Source organism: Schistocerca americana, chromosome 7 (assembly GCF_021461395.2).
Source record: "Schistocerca americana isolate TAMUIC-IGC-003095 chromosome 7, iqSchAmer2.1, whole genome shotgun sequence".
In the NCBI taxonomy this organism is placed as follows: domain Eukaryota; kingdom Metazoa; phylum Arthropoda; class Insecta; order Orthoptera; family Acrididae; genus Schistocerca; species Schistocerca americana.
This window is the reverse complement of record NC_060125.1, coordinates 105,428,530-105,443,066: the sequence shown is the minus strand read 5'-3', so window position 1 is coordinate 105,443,066 and position 14,537 is coordinate 105,428,530. Positions and strand designations below refer to the sequence as shown.

Below are 14,537 nucleotides of genomic sequence, written 5' to 3'. Positions count from 1 at the left end.
CAGCTGTTCTGAGGGTAAAGGGAGGATACTTTGAAGAGGCTAAAGTCTAAAACATATTGATTTTGTCGGTGTATTTTGTTGTACGATAAGTTTGTACATTGAGATGAGATACGTAGCTATTATCATGAGTGATAGAAAACTTTTGACCTGTAATGTATTTCCTGCTGTTATTTCCATTTCGGATGATATTGTTAGTCTTAAGCCTGATATTACCAAATGGATACCAAGAGTGCTTGATTTTACATGCGAGGTTTTGCATCTGATGCACGTAACTACTTTCAAACATTTAACATCGATTTGTAATAGCATCTGAGTGATTCCACGACAAATGAAAGAAGGAAGTCGCTATATAGTTTTAACGCTTTTCAAACAAATATGCCTGTTAGTAATTACCGGTACATAGAATGGAGAAACAAACTTGTTTTAGTTTTATTTTTTCTGCAGCACACGCTAAAAAAGGGACGTGTCTTCTTGCCCTTGCACCGTGTATTGTTTACATTCAGTCTTATGCGTAAAAATACGCATGAAAGACATATAAACTAATGCAATCTTATTAAAGTCATTTAACGTTGCATGCCCTTTGGCGGTCAATTTTTGATTTGAACGAATACAAAGATTAGGTTGAGATGAATGTAAAGAAGATCATGGCTTGTTGTAGTACTTTGACAACCTACCTTGAATTTAGTTGCTTATTAACTGTATTAAGAACCTGTCTTTAATGTTACCAATATTTTGATACAGGTAATGAAAATAATAATATACAGAGGCGTTGAAAGCTCCTTTGATGAATTATTAGACATCGGAAGAAGTTCAAACATGTCTATTTTGAGCATTGTAGATGTTGTAGTATTCGATTTTCCACCACTGGCGCAAGTAATGGCAGTGAAGTGGTGATAACGTGCTGTAGTAATGAAGTGATTTTATCCTACAATCTACTGAAGAAGAAGAACAGTGCGACATGGAGATATGAAGTGACAGCGAGCAACTGTCATGTTTGGACGTGCTCATGGCCACACCTAGAATAAAGGTGCCCGATTTCTTGGTGTATCAACACCGAACGCCCAACGTGTCTACAAGTACTGGTGTAACGCTCACAAACTATGTAACACGGTTTAACAAAGATATTAACTGTGACGAGGATCCTAATCAACGGAACCGCAGAGTGGTGTCACGCCTTGTGATGAGCATCGGTTTCAAACCCGATACAAGTCGCTGCTGTCGGGGAAAGCAGGCCCGTCTCAACCAGTTTCCGAGTCGAGCCTATGGAAGGCAGCTTCATGTAGTGGGTATTCTGGGTCGGTACTTCACGGAAAGCTGATAGCTCCCAGTAGCAAGTAAACATATACAACTTCAGTGGAACGAAAGACGCAGAAATTGGACACTAACTGACTTGAGACATGTGGAATGGTCCTCCGAGTCGCGACTTCATAGTTTTTCAAACGATACAATTTGTCGAGTGCACCGATGGCTCAGTACATTTAACCCGCACAATGTAGACTTTGCAGTCTAGGCGGGAGGTGTTTCTGTGGCTCTTTGATGGTGTCTTGCGTACCGTGACTTGGGCGCGCTCATTCAGGGAAACGTGAACGTGAATCAGGACGTTTATTTGAACATTGTAGGTGACACAGTGTTGCCCTATTCTTCTAATTCTTCATGATAAGTATTCTGTGGACATTCCTGTATTCTAAGATGGTAACAGTTGTTGTCACAGAGATACATGCATACCTTCTCGCTTTCAGTAACATTCAGGAACGATATTACAACTCGGCTGGACACCTATTTACGTGATGTTCCGGAATATTAAGGAGAGTGGATGTAATGTAGCAACCTTCACTCCTAAAATAGCTGGAAATAAAATTTTAGTTCTAATGTAACGTTGCCTACGTTTTTCACTGCTCAGCCATCGGTAGTTTTCTTTTCCTACTTATTATTTTAGATGGTGTACTGTGGACCAGCTTTTCTTTCTTTTTTCTTTCGCCATCCGCTCTCATTATTGCCCAGCATTCAGTATAATCAAATTTTCTCCCAGTACTCTCTTTACTTTTATTTTCGCGAAATGGTACGTCATTTGCCGTTTCTCAAAACTGCGGACGTAAATCTGTCTTAGGGTCTCCCTGTCGTTGGAGCCTATCGGTCCCAGTTCCCAGTCAGTCTTCATCGACCAGGTGTTGTGTACTTCTGTCTTGGGTGAATGTGTTACCAGGCAATCCTTTCACATTATCATAACGCGCTATCCAACTCTTCTTGGTACAGTCGGAGAGATTCTGGAATTTCTTCACGTGCTTTTCTCAGATTTTTAATCTTTCTGTCTGAGTACATACAATAAATGAAATATTAGGAATTATTGCGAATGATTTTCAGCTGAAAATTATGCGACACCCCTTTCTTGTCTTTCTTTCCGGTCGGTATGGTTGAGACATGTATATTTTAGTCCCTTTTGATGCTTATGTAACAGACTCCCCCACTAATGTGGTATCCCTTGTGAGACAATATAAGACTATACGCATTTCCTTTGTTCTAGTTCTTTTAAATCTTCTTTAGTCATTTTAATCAAATGTAGGATAAGCTTGCCATCATTGGACCTGTTAAATGTGTGGACCATCTTTATATTTTTGTGGGGCAAAAGGTGCTGCAATGTACCTATGCTGAACCGACTTAAAAGTTGAGTAACAAGCACAAGCTTAGTTTGAAATTTGTAAGTTACAGTGAAATCCTGATGTAAATGCATGAAGAAAATCGAGTTAGTTGATATAGAATCGGATTCGTATGCGATTGAGTATGGTAATATCATCGACATGGCTGACATCGAAGTAAGTGTCCAAGGAATAGAAAAGCAACTGGAATCACTCAATAGAGGAAAGTCCACTGGACCTGACGGGATACCAATTCGATTCTACACAGAGTACGCGAAAGAACTTGCCCCCCTTCTAACAGCCGTGTACCGCAAGTCTCTAGAGGAACGGAGGGTTCCAAATGATTGGAAAAGAGCACAGATAGTCCCAGTCTTCAAGAAGGGTCGTCGAGCAGATGCGCAAAACTATAGACCTATATCTCTTACGTCGATCTCTTGTAGAATTTTAGAACATGTTTTTTGCTCGCGTATCATGTCATTTCTGGAAACCCAGAATCTACTATGTAGGAATCAACATGGATTCCGGAAACAGCGATCGTGTGAGACCCAACTCGCCTTATTTGTTCATGAGACCCAGAAAATATTAGATACAGGCTCCCAGGTAGATGCTATTTTTCTTGACTTCCGGAAGGCGTTCGATACAGTTCCGCACTGTCGCCTGATAAGCAAAGTAAGAGCCTACGGAATATCAGACCAGCTGTGTGGCTGGATTGAGGAGTTTTTGGCAAACAGAACACAGCATGTTGTTATCAATGGAGAGACGTCTACAGACGTTAAAGTAACCTCTGGCGTGCCACAGGGGAGTGTTATGGGACTATTGCTTTTCACAATATATATAAATGACTTAGTAGATAGTGTCGGAAGTTCCATGCGGCTTTTCGCGGATGATGCTGTAGTATACAGAGAAGTTGCTGCATTAGAAAATTGTAGCGAAATACAGGAAGATCTGCAGCGGATAGGCACTTGGTGCAGGGAGTGGCAACTGACCCTTAACATAGACAAATGTAATGTATTGCGAATACATAGAAAGAAGGATCCTTTATTGTATGATTATATGATAGCGGAACAAACACTGGTAGCAGTTACTTCTCTAAAATATCTGGGAGTATGCGTACGGAACGATTTGAAGTGGAATGATCATATAAAACTAATTGTTGGTAAGGCGGGTACCAGGTTGAGATTCATTGGGAGAGTGCTTAGAAAATGTAGTCCATCAACAAAGGAGGTGGCTTACAAAACACTCGTTCGACCTATACTTGAGTATTGCTCATCAGTGTGGGATCCGTACCAGGTCGGGTTGACGGAGGAGATAGAGAAGATCCAAAGAAGAGCGGCGCGTTTCGTCACTGGGTTATTTGGTAACCGTGATAGCGTTACGGAGATGTTTAATAAACTCAAGTGGCAGACTCTGCAAGAGAGGCGCTCTGCATCGCGGTGTAGCTTGCTCGCCAGGTTTCGAGAGGGTGCGTTTCTGGATGAGGTATCGAATATATTGCTTCCCCCTACTTATACTTCCCGAGGAGATCACGAATGTAAAATTAGAGAGATTAGAGCGCGCACGGAGGCTTTCAGACAGTCGTTCTTTCCGCGAACCATACGCGACTGGAACAGGAAAAGGAGGTAATGACAGTGGCACGTAAAGTGCCCTCCGCCACACACCGTTGGGTGGCTTGCGGAGTATCAATGTAGATGTAGATGTAGATGTAGATTATTCCAGGTCTACTTAACGTATGCCTCCGGTAGGTGGGTCTTATCTACTTTTCATGGATACATTTAGATTTGTATTATTTGCAGCGACTTTGTATCTAATGGTGCTCACAGAGACTTTATCATGCTGCCACAACTGAATCAATGCTAGCTCCCAGCGAAACAGCTCAAAATTATTACATGATATCATCTGTGCAAACAGTATTAGGATTTATTTATCTCTTCTTCTGATAGGTACATGAACATAATTGAAAGTACAAATATTGCATATTCTAAATGGTAACTGCAATCAAATATTTAATATATGATATTAAATTATTCTAGCATTTTAAAAACATTCAATCAAGCTGAGCTAGAAACAGTGGTTAATTATATTTTGTACTGCAATATTCCTATCACACGCGCTCTTTTTTATAATGCAGTTCATCCCAATCCATCCAGTGATGGGTTACCAATAACAAAGAGTGACAACAAAACTACCACCAACATTGTTGAAAGGGGCAATAGGTTTGACAACACACTTTCAAGCTTCAGAAAGACCACCAACAACCGCAAAATGTATCTGAAAAACTGCAACTGGATTCAGTCGTTTGGCTATTCCTTTTGCAGACATTTATCCTACGCCAGATGGCATAATACTCTCCATCGGAAACAAAGTGCAAAACTTTTTCTGTGTATAAAAGCAGCCACATACCATCCAACGAACCGGGTCACACGTTTGCAGATGACATGATGTTCGCTAAGTAAAAAGATGGCACAGAAAAAAAAAGAGGACAGAAAATATGTCGCAAAGAGCGCCAATAATCGCTTAAGACATGCTGTAACATGCAATAAATAAGATTAAAAAAAACCACTGACGATGGTGATATTTCTTGCCGGAACTAGTTTGGGATAATAAAGAAATAAACGAATATCAATGTGTTTTGCATCAAGGCGGACTCAATTTCTCAAATTATTGTTTATCACATGAGTTAGTTTGGTCAGCTGCTTGAAATACGTTCTCCCCAATATATTTTTAAAAAATTCTTCTAAATCTTCTTGCTTTTGATTTCTCCGGTTTTCTTCTGACGTCCTCTACTCATGCGCTTCTTCTTTTGCGTCGGTTCCAAAGTCAATTCATCTTCTTTGAAGCAACAATAATGCAGCGGTCGTGCTCTATAATTTTCCAAGTTCGACTCGCATGTCCTGCAAGAAAACCCGTTCTCTGTCTCAGAGTTTCCGCCTCGAACTTGCTACATATATTTTCCTCTTTGAACACTGCTAAAACCACTCTTTTTCCCACAATTTAATGAAACTTGTCATCGATTTCCATCACACTCGCGACTGGACACCTTGAGATCTCCATCGCCCCACTTTCTACTAACTGCATTTCTTCCAGACTGGACACATTCTCTTCTTCCAGTCATCGTCTTCCGACCAATATTGTTCAGAAACACTTTTCTTTACAAAAATGCCTGCCTTTCCTACCAATATCGCGACTTATCATAGCTGACCATGTGAACACTGCTGAGTCGCCCCTCAATTGTATCTCATCGTAAAACGTTTACACAGATATATTTTTCGCCTACTGGCTCGAAGTTTCCTGAGATACATTGGCAATATACACAGGTACATTGTGAATAATATTACAACTGAAAATAACAGTATTAACTTATATCACAAATTCACGTTGGGTAAGGTTGCAATAAATGGGCGGTTAACTTTCGTCTCGAACTGTTTCAAATATTGTGACGCTGAATATCAGAACCCATCACGTAACCTATATTGTACTGTATAGCGGTTATTCCTGAAATACTTTTAGCACCGTCAGGAAAAAATGAAGAACTATTTTCGTAAAGATCCATTGATGGATACCCGTTTCCAACAACTGACCAGCTGAATTCCATGAATGTACCATTAGATATATAACCTAAATTTGCTGACTAAACACCTCTTATTCAACGTCTGTATGGGTCTGAATATGGCCATAAGGTATGATCAAGAAAATAAAAGATTGATCATGTTGAAATTGATTTTAATATTAAAGAAGAATATTGATTATGAACACAAAAGGAGCTAAATTACGATAGTTCTTAGGTTCAGGACAATTCTAAACTGATATTACTATGAAATTAATTGAAATTTAGACTGCTTAATAAAATGATTTCAGTTGTGTGTAATAGTGAGCAAAGCATTAGGCAGTTCAAATTCTTCTCCATAAGACTATTTGCAACTGAAACAAATATTCTTTTAGTGTTTTTCCTAACTCCAGCGCAATTTTCATGCACTTACTTCATAAATGCTTTGCGGAAATGTTTGTGAATTCATCTGCAAACAAGATCAAAGACTATGAAAGAAGTACGATTTTCGTACTCATATTTTTCAAAATATTTAATTCTGCAAAAGTATCTTGCAATGGCATGCCCCGTTGCTCGTTAATCTTCTGTACGTAAAAACACACTGATTCTTGAAAGAGGATAGGAGAAAGGTATTTCTGTTATATTTTCTTAAAAACCGCTGTCTGCCTCAAGTAACAATAGTGGGCTCGTTTTGCCGCCTGGACCGTTTATGTTAAAAGCATGGTCTGTTCGTTTGATTGTCATCTATGGGACAAAGCCCCTTATGCACACAAGTAGTAGTACCAACCTTTGAAACGTTTCCTGTTCTGCATGTCTGGCGATGCAAAGATGATCGCGGCCGAATGCAGACGAATTACGATACGTCTAGCTGCATTTGTCAGCTTCGCTCACTCAGAAATTTTGCGCAGCCTCATTAGCCAGAATGGAGAGCGCCACTTTCCACATCCAGGAAGTCGCGTCTCCACTTTGAACAAGGAAGAGAGGCCGACTTCCATAGAGGAGTGGTGTTCTTGCCGTCGATGGGTAAGCATGTGTTCCAAGTGGACACAAATTTAGACTAAATCACGATGCGTGTATTAAGTCAGAATCCCGTAATCTTGAAAGCAACAGTACTTTATTGTTCTCTTATCTACTATTACCACAAATTTTCATCCACTTACGTGTGAAATGCATACGGAACGTTGATTTGTATTGGACTCACCACCAGAGTTCTGTCCATTGGTTAGATCGTGTCCACTTGGAGACACTTGATAAACACGTTACGTAGATTCATATGCCAATTCCAGTAAAGGTATGGGGTATAACTGTATACTCCACAGTGCTGAGTTCCACTAAATATCATTTCAACCGACAAAAATAAGTTCTTATATTTCATAAATGTTGTTTATCTTTCACTGATATGGATTCCTCGTTAGTTATCAGGTTTTACCCGAATACCTTCTATGAAGTTTAGGTCGGACCTGAGCACTAAATTAAACCTTTGTCATGGGCAGGGAAAACCCAGTTTTTTCTTTATCTTTTTTTATTCTATTCAGTAAACCAATAATGTACACAAATCTAAATTTCTGAAATAGTTCTACGAAGACACAACTGGTTATAATAACTATGTATCTACTGTCTTTGTTTCTTCGTCATACCAGCGAAAATAATCAGTGGTGCTTTTGATGAGGACCTGGATTTACAACAGTGTCGTGAGACCACCCAGATTTCAAAATTCTGATCTCATTTCTATCTTCATCTCACAGATTTTCCGGAAATGCGTCGCCCGTTTGGCTGTAACATAATTGCCACAGTCGCTCAAGTAACTTATTCCTTCATTTTTTTCTTATTCTTGCTGTGTACAACAGAAAGCAAAAGAATCTTAAGATTGTGCATGAGTAATGTACAGAGTGGAGATGTCGTGGACGAGTATCGGTGAGTCCCACGTCCCAGATAGGAGATGCTCGTTCACCTTTTTTTTTTTTTTTTTTTTCGTGATCCACTTTCCTGTGAAGACCCGTTTGTTTCACAGTGAAACAGTGCTCCAGGAGAACGTGACACTGTTACTCAACATTTTCGATCCCCGCTCACGTTTTCCATTGGTCAGTGATCACTCGGATTCCACGCCATTGTGGTTTTTAAGGTTTTCGCCTACCTGCAACCACATCTAAAAGTTACGCGGCTCATATAACAACCTCCTCGTCATTATCGGCTTCGTCCAAGAGCCGAGCAGTGCCAGGCTGCAAGCAGGACCAGCGATAAGGCTCCTCCTCTGCCCTACGCTCCTTCTAAAGGAAGAAACACAGACACGATTCTGGCTCGTTTTCAGTGGCTTTTTCGGTAAACACTTAACGAAACACCGCCATATTCGCAATTGCGTTCTTTTTAGTGTAAAGAGTCCTCCAAGCCGGCCGATGTGGCCGAGCGGTTCTAGGCGCTACGGTCTGGAACCGCGGGACCTCTACGGTCGCAGGTTCGAATCCGGCCTCGGGCATGAATGTGTGTGATGTCCGTAGGTTACTTAGGTTTAAGTAGTTCTAAGTTCTAGGGGACTGATGACCTCAGAAGTAAAGTCCCATAGTGCTCAGAGCCATTTGAACCATTTTTGAGTCCTCCAACGAATTATGTTCCGTCACGAAAAACCTTTACAAAGCTGTAGAAATAAAACGTAGAATTCAAAAGTGGCTGCCAGATCAGGCAAGTTCTGTAGTCCATTGCAGAGAGTGGCCTGCACTGTGTGTACGACACACATGAAAATACAAACATTATTTCACGGGTGTAATACGGAGGGTACCTTCGTTCTGCTCGGGTAAGCACTGCTTTACAGTGTGCATTGTAAATGGAGGCTAACAAAGGAAGTGGAAAGCAGCAGGCGCCAGAAGGTTGAAATATCTCAACCTTCACAGCGGGCTGCACAGACCTGACGCTTATATAACCCGCGACTTTGTAATGCCTCGTAGCTTTCCATTGCTAACTACACTTGTTGTTATTTGTACATTCTTGCTTGTTAGTTGCAACCCTCCGCTTGGACAACTGTATTGCCATCCGAGAATACGACTTGAAAAGAAGAAAAAATAGCAAACACCGTTGACGGTCTTTGATTTTTCACTAATGTCTGATTTCGCTTTGGAAAGACGCTGTAATGAACAGGAAAGCAGCAACACATTGTAACAGGCGAACTGAGAAAGGCTCCATCTACAATATCCTGATATCCAACAGGCACACGGTGACGGAATGTGATGTCCAAATTCGACAGTCATAGGGAATATCTGTCATCCAGACACAGATATTCGAATCCATTTGAAGTTATACTCTGAGGTGTAGTAGTTAACACAACTTATTTCTCAAGTTATCTAGCCCAAATTAATGAAGAAAGAAAATGGCACTATCGTATAATACTCCGTCTACATCATGATACACAGAGCGACTCAGAAGCAACGCCACATTTCCTTACAAATACGCTACTGTGGCGAAACCTGATCTGCAGTGCGAAATGGACATTGAAGATTTGTCATGGGGAAGAAATATTTCATTCTGAGTGAACTGCCCGATGTTCTGAAATTTCCTGGCAATTAAAGTTGTGTTGTATTACCCATACTGGATTTTGTGAACTCTTCAGGCGTTTATGATGGTTGGAGATTAGATTAGATTAGATCAGATTAGTACTTGTTCCAGAGAATATGAATACGACACTTCGTAATGATGTGGAAAGTGTCAGGTCAATAAAAGGTGTCTATACAAGATATTACATTAGACAAAATATTACATGACACTTTTTTTTTTTGTTGCGAAATTACCCACTTACTATACCCAAAATTTCATCTAATGAGTAGAAGGAGTTGCCATTAAGAAATTCTTTTAATTTCCTTTTAAATGCTATATGGCTATCTGTCAGACTTTTGATGCTATTAGGTAAGTGACCAAAGACTTTTGTGGCAGCATAATTTACCCCCTTCTGAGCAAAAGTTAGATTTAACCTTGAGTAGTGAAGATCATCCTTTCTCCTAGTGTTGTAGCCATGTACATTGCTATTACTTTTGAGTTCGTTCGGATTGTTGATAACAAATTTAATAAGTGAATATATATATTGTGAGGCTACAGTGAAGATTTATAGCTCTTTAAATAAGTGTCTACAGGATGGTCTTGGATGAGCTCCAGCAATTATTCTGATTACACGCTTTTGTGCAATGAACACTCTTTTACTCAATGATGAGTTACCCTAGAATATGATGCCATACGAAAGCAGAGAATGAAAATAGGCGTGGTAAGTTAATTTACTCAGATGTATATCACCAAAATTTGCAATGACCCTAATAGCATAAGTAGCTGAACTCAAACGTTTCAGCAGATCCTCAGTATGTTTTTTCCAGTTCAACCCCTCATCATTTCATACACCTAGAAATTTTGAATATTCTACCTTAGCTACTGATTTCTGATCGAAGTCTATATTTATTAATGGTGTCATTCCATTTACTGTGTGGGACTGTATATACCGTGTTTTGTCAAAGTTTAATGAGAGCCCAAATTCATCTAAATCGTTTTATTTCAATGTCAAACGGCTTTCCGCTGCAACACCCATCGACAAAGGGCTAATATTTTCAGTTGCATCTTAAAATGGGCATGCTAGCACTAAACTGGCTATGGCACTCAAATAAAACATTTTAAAAGCATTTCTGGCTGCCTGCGTCATTCGCCGACGACTAGAACTGGGTGTCGAACCGGGACCCAAACTCGGAATCTTGCCTTTCGCGGGCAGTACGCTTACTATGCGAGTACAGCTCACGACTCGTCCTCACGGTTCATGAACACCACCACTTCTTTCCTACTCTTCGAACTCCATACAAGTTCACTTGCATATCTTGCTAGACAAACCCCTTGAAAGCAATCCCCACGGCCCAGGGTACTGCTTCCGGGGAAAATCTTTCACTCAGCAGCGGGATGTGCCCTGGTTTGAAAATTATCGGCAGATTATAACGGTATCTACAGACCGATAACGAACCGTTCTTCCAAAATCGGGTACAAACAGCACTGCAACGGGAAAGAGACATATGACAAGACCACTCACTTTCTCGAGTCGCTTGTCTGCGCCTGAGCGAGTGCATTTAAAGTCAGTAATAGAGTAGTTGCTAATGGACCTGGGACACGACAAGACTGACAGGGGGCAAGTTGTTGGTCTGTCCAGCTGGTGGACTGCCACGTGGGGGCGTCCACCATGGCACCCAGACAGCGAGACACGTTTCAGAAACAGAATTTTTATGTCTAACATATGACCATTTCGGATCATCCATCCGATGAAATACTATGATTCTGTTACAATCCGAACAGGTTAGAAACACAAAAAGCGAGTCAGTAGACGGCGCAGAGCACAACTGAATTAACTAAATTTACAACTGAACATTCTAAAGTGAAAGTAAGCGATCTTGATGCAACTTGGCAATACATTTTTTGTGTCCGGTTTCACTTTTAAGGGATAAAACACACCCCAAAATCTAATTTGGCATGTTATGTTCAGAGGAAGTATCTTCAAAACTATTGTACATAAAATGTTTTTCAATTAAAGGTTGATATGTAATAAACGTTCTTGAAAACTGTTTAATCCAGTTTTGTAAGAATATGAAATTTTGCATAGTACCAGACCACAATTACTTAATTTTGAATGCTTTAGTTACAACATAAATTAAGAAACTTTCACACCACATGTAATAAAGCAACTTTCTTAAGTACAATTTATTTAAAATAAGCTGTACACAATGCGCTGTCAGAGTATTTTCGGTGTACCTAATCAAAATATTTAAACACCTATTATTTTTCGAATCATTTATTTTAATTGCATTTCTTTTATGTTTTAAACTGTTGTTTTACGATTCACATTCATGTTTTACCTTTGTTTTTTTTAATGTACCTATTCACATACATATATTTTGTTAACTGAAAATAATAAGCAACTCATAATTATGCAAAAAATTATTACTGTAATGATAATCCGTAAATAAGTGCTTAAAACGTATTTTTTTATCATGCACATAAAATGAACGAAATTCCTCACATAATATACGCGACAGAGAGCACGACATAAAATAAAATTCAGCAGGATATGAAATTGTCACAGGTGATCCTTTAAATATCCTGATTTGTATCAGGTACATTTCAGTTCAGTGGTGAGTCATGAGGAAGAAACGGATTATGTGTAGTGACTACAGCTTGACTATATTGTTTCACAAGTGGAGACTGATATCACTGTTATTCAACAGAACTAGGACTGAAAATCTTCTCTCAAAGGTCTTGATTTCAAAGGGCTTGGCAGCACAGGTGCTGCTGGGGGATGTATGTGTATTTCGCTGCTGGAAGAACTTTGTGAGAAGATTTTCAGATTTAGTCCTGTTGAATGACTGTAATATCAATCTCCACCTGAAAAGCAATGTAATAAAGCTGCAGTCATTCAACATATATGAAAGACAATGTCCCTACTGATCAACTCATCATAGCCCAGCCAAGACCACGAAGGACAGAAACTTGAAATTTGGAGAAGGTGTTAGTCTTATACTGTAGGTGGCGTTAAAGAAGGCATTTTTCGAACTTCCATCCCTAAGGGGGGTGAAGTAGGACATGACAAGTTTTTTTTTTCAAAATATATCGTTACTAGGACAATTCTGAAGCTAGACCTACGAAAATAGGGATTGGATTTCTTGGTTAGGAATAAAAAATAGTTCTTTAGCATTTCTGACAATTTAATCCCTATGGGGAAGAAATATTGAGTAAAAGTTTTTATTAAAGAACTGCTGAGGAATTCTTAAAGCCACATCTATGAAGACTGGTGTTTGACTTCTCAGTTACAAATAATAAATTATGTATTTCAGTTACCTTGCAAATTCAACCTGTAAAAGGGTAGAATGGGGAATGAAATGTTTCATAAAATATTTCATTGTGAAAGCAGTTAAATCTGTGAAAATTTGAATTTGGTTTCTCACTTAGAAATAAAAAAGTATTTGTTTCAATGGTTTTGGAAAAACAACCCCTAAAGAGGTGAAACTGGTTCGGACTCATTCACTAACTCAACACCCTGCAGCCCAAACTGCTAAGAACAGAAACTTGAAATTTGGAGAGTGCATGGAATTTATACCATAAGCATCGTTAAAAATTGTTTGATATTTCACTCCTAAGGCAGCGATATGGGGGATGAAAAGATTTTTGAAAATAAGTCACTAGTAAGTCAATTTTAAAGATAGAACTTCGAAAACTGGTATTGGTTTCTCAGCCAGAAATTAAAAGAATTATTGCTTCAGAATGTTTGGAAATTCATCAACTGAAGTGGTAAAACAGCAGCTGAAAGTATTTTAAAAATTTCATTATCAATAATTAACTAAGCAATATTAGCTTAATCATTGTTAAAGGCTCATCAATGAAAACTGGAATTTGACTTCTCTGTTAAAAATTAAAGGAAAAGGGGTTCAGCTTTTCTGGAAATTAAAAGGTTGGGGGAACTGGGGAATGAAGATTTTTATGAAAATTTTTCACAATGAAAGCATTTTTAGAACCAGACTACTCAGAAAAAATACATGTTTCAGTGTTTTTGGAAGTTCAACCCCTAATTTGGTATAACAGGATGGAAGCTCTTTTGGAAATATTTCATTGTGACAGCACTTTCAAAAAAAAATTTCTGAAAATTGTATTCAATTTCTCTGATAGAATAAAAATAAATGCGTTTGACTGTTTTTTGGAAATTCAACCCCTAAGAGGGTAAAATAGGAGATGAAAATTTTTTTGAAAATGTTGTATTACAGGCATATTAAAAGATAGTTAAATCAAAATCTACAAATACTGCTATTAGATTTCTAGGGAAATGTGTGTTAGGGATGCCAGTTTGTATAGAAATAATATGATGAGAGCTGAAATGGCATGATTAGGAAACACCTCTGACTCCAGCTACTAAAACTGCTCTTTGGTCAGAAGTACAATCAGAAAGGCCATGCTTCTATAGCTTTAATTAGCATTGGAAGTTTTAGAATATGTTGCAATTTGTGAAGAATATAAAAATGCTGATACAAATAATGATATTTAGAGGATCACATGTGACAATTTGAAATCCTACCAAATTTTGTTTTACATTGTTTTCTCCATTATGTATATTAAGTGAAGAAATTGCACTCATTTTATATTGATAGTATAAAAAAGTTAGGATTTAAACATTTGAGTACAGATTATCATTATTCAAATGATTTTGTAGCATAAAATAAATTATTTATTATTTTCAATTAATAAAAATCTCATATGTCGAATGAAAACTTAAAAACTATGAATGTTAATGTAAACATAAAATAACAATTTCAAACCTAAAGCAAATATAAGTAAAATAGTTAATTAAAATAATAATGATGTTTAGA

General features: G+C 38.5%; 1 protein-coding gene across 1 annotated transcript in view; it reads right to left on the bottom strand.

Moving 5' to 3' along the window:
• The window catches only part of LOC124622745 (zinc finger protein 74-like), a 559,769-nt gene that overhangs the window by 255,925 nt on the left and 289,307 nt on the right, over positions 1–14,537 (bottom strand). The gene's annotated exons all lie outside the window — the stretch shown is intronic.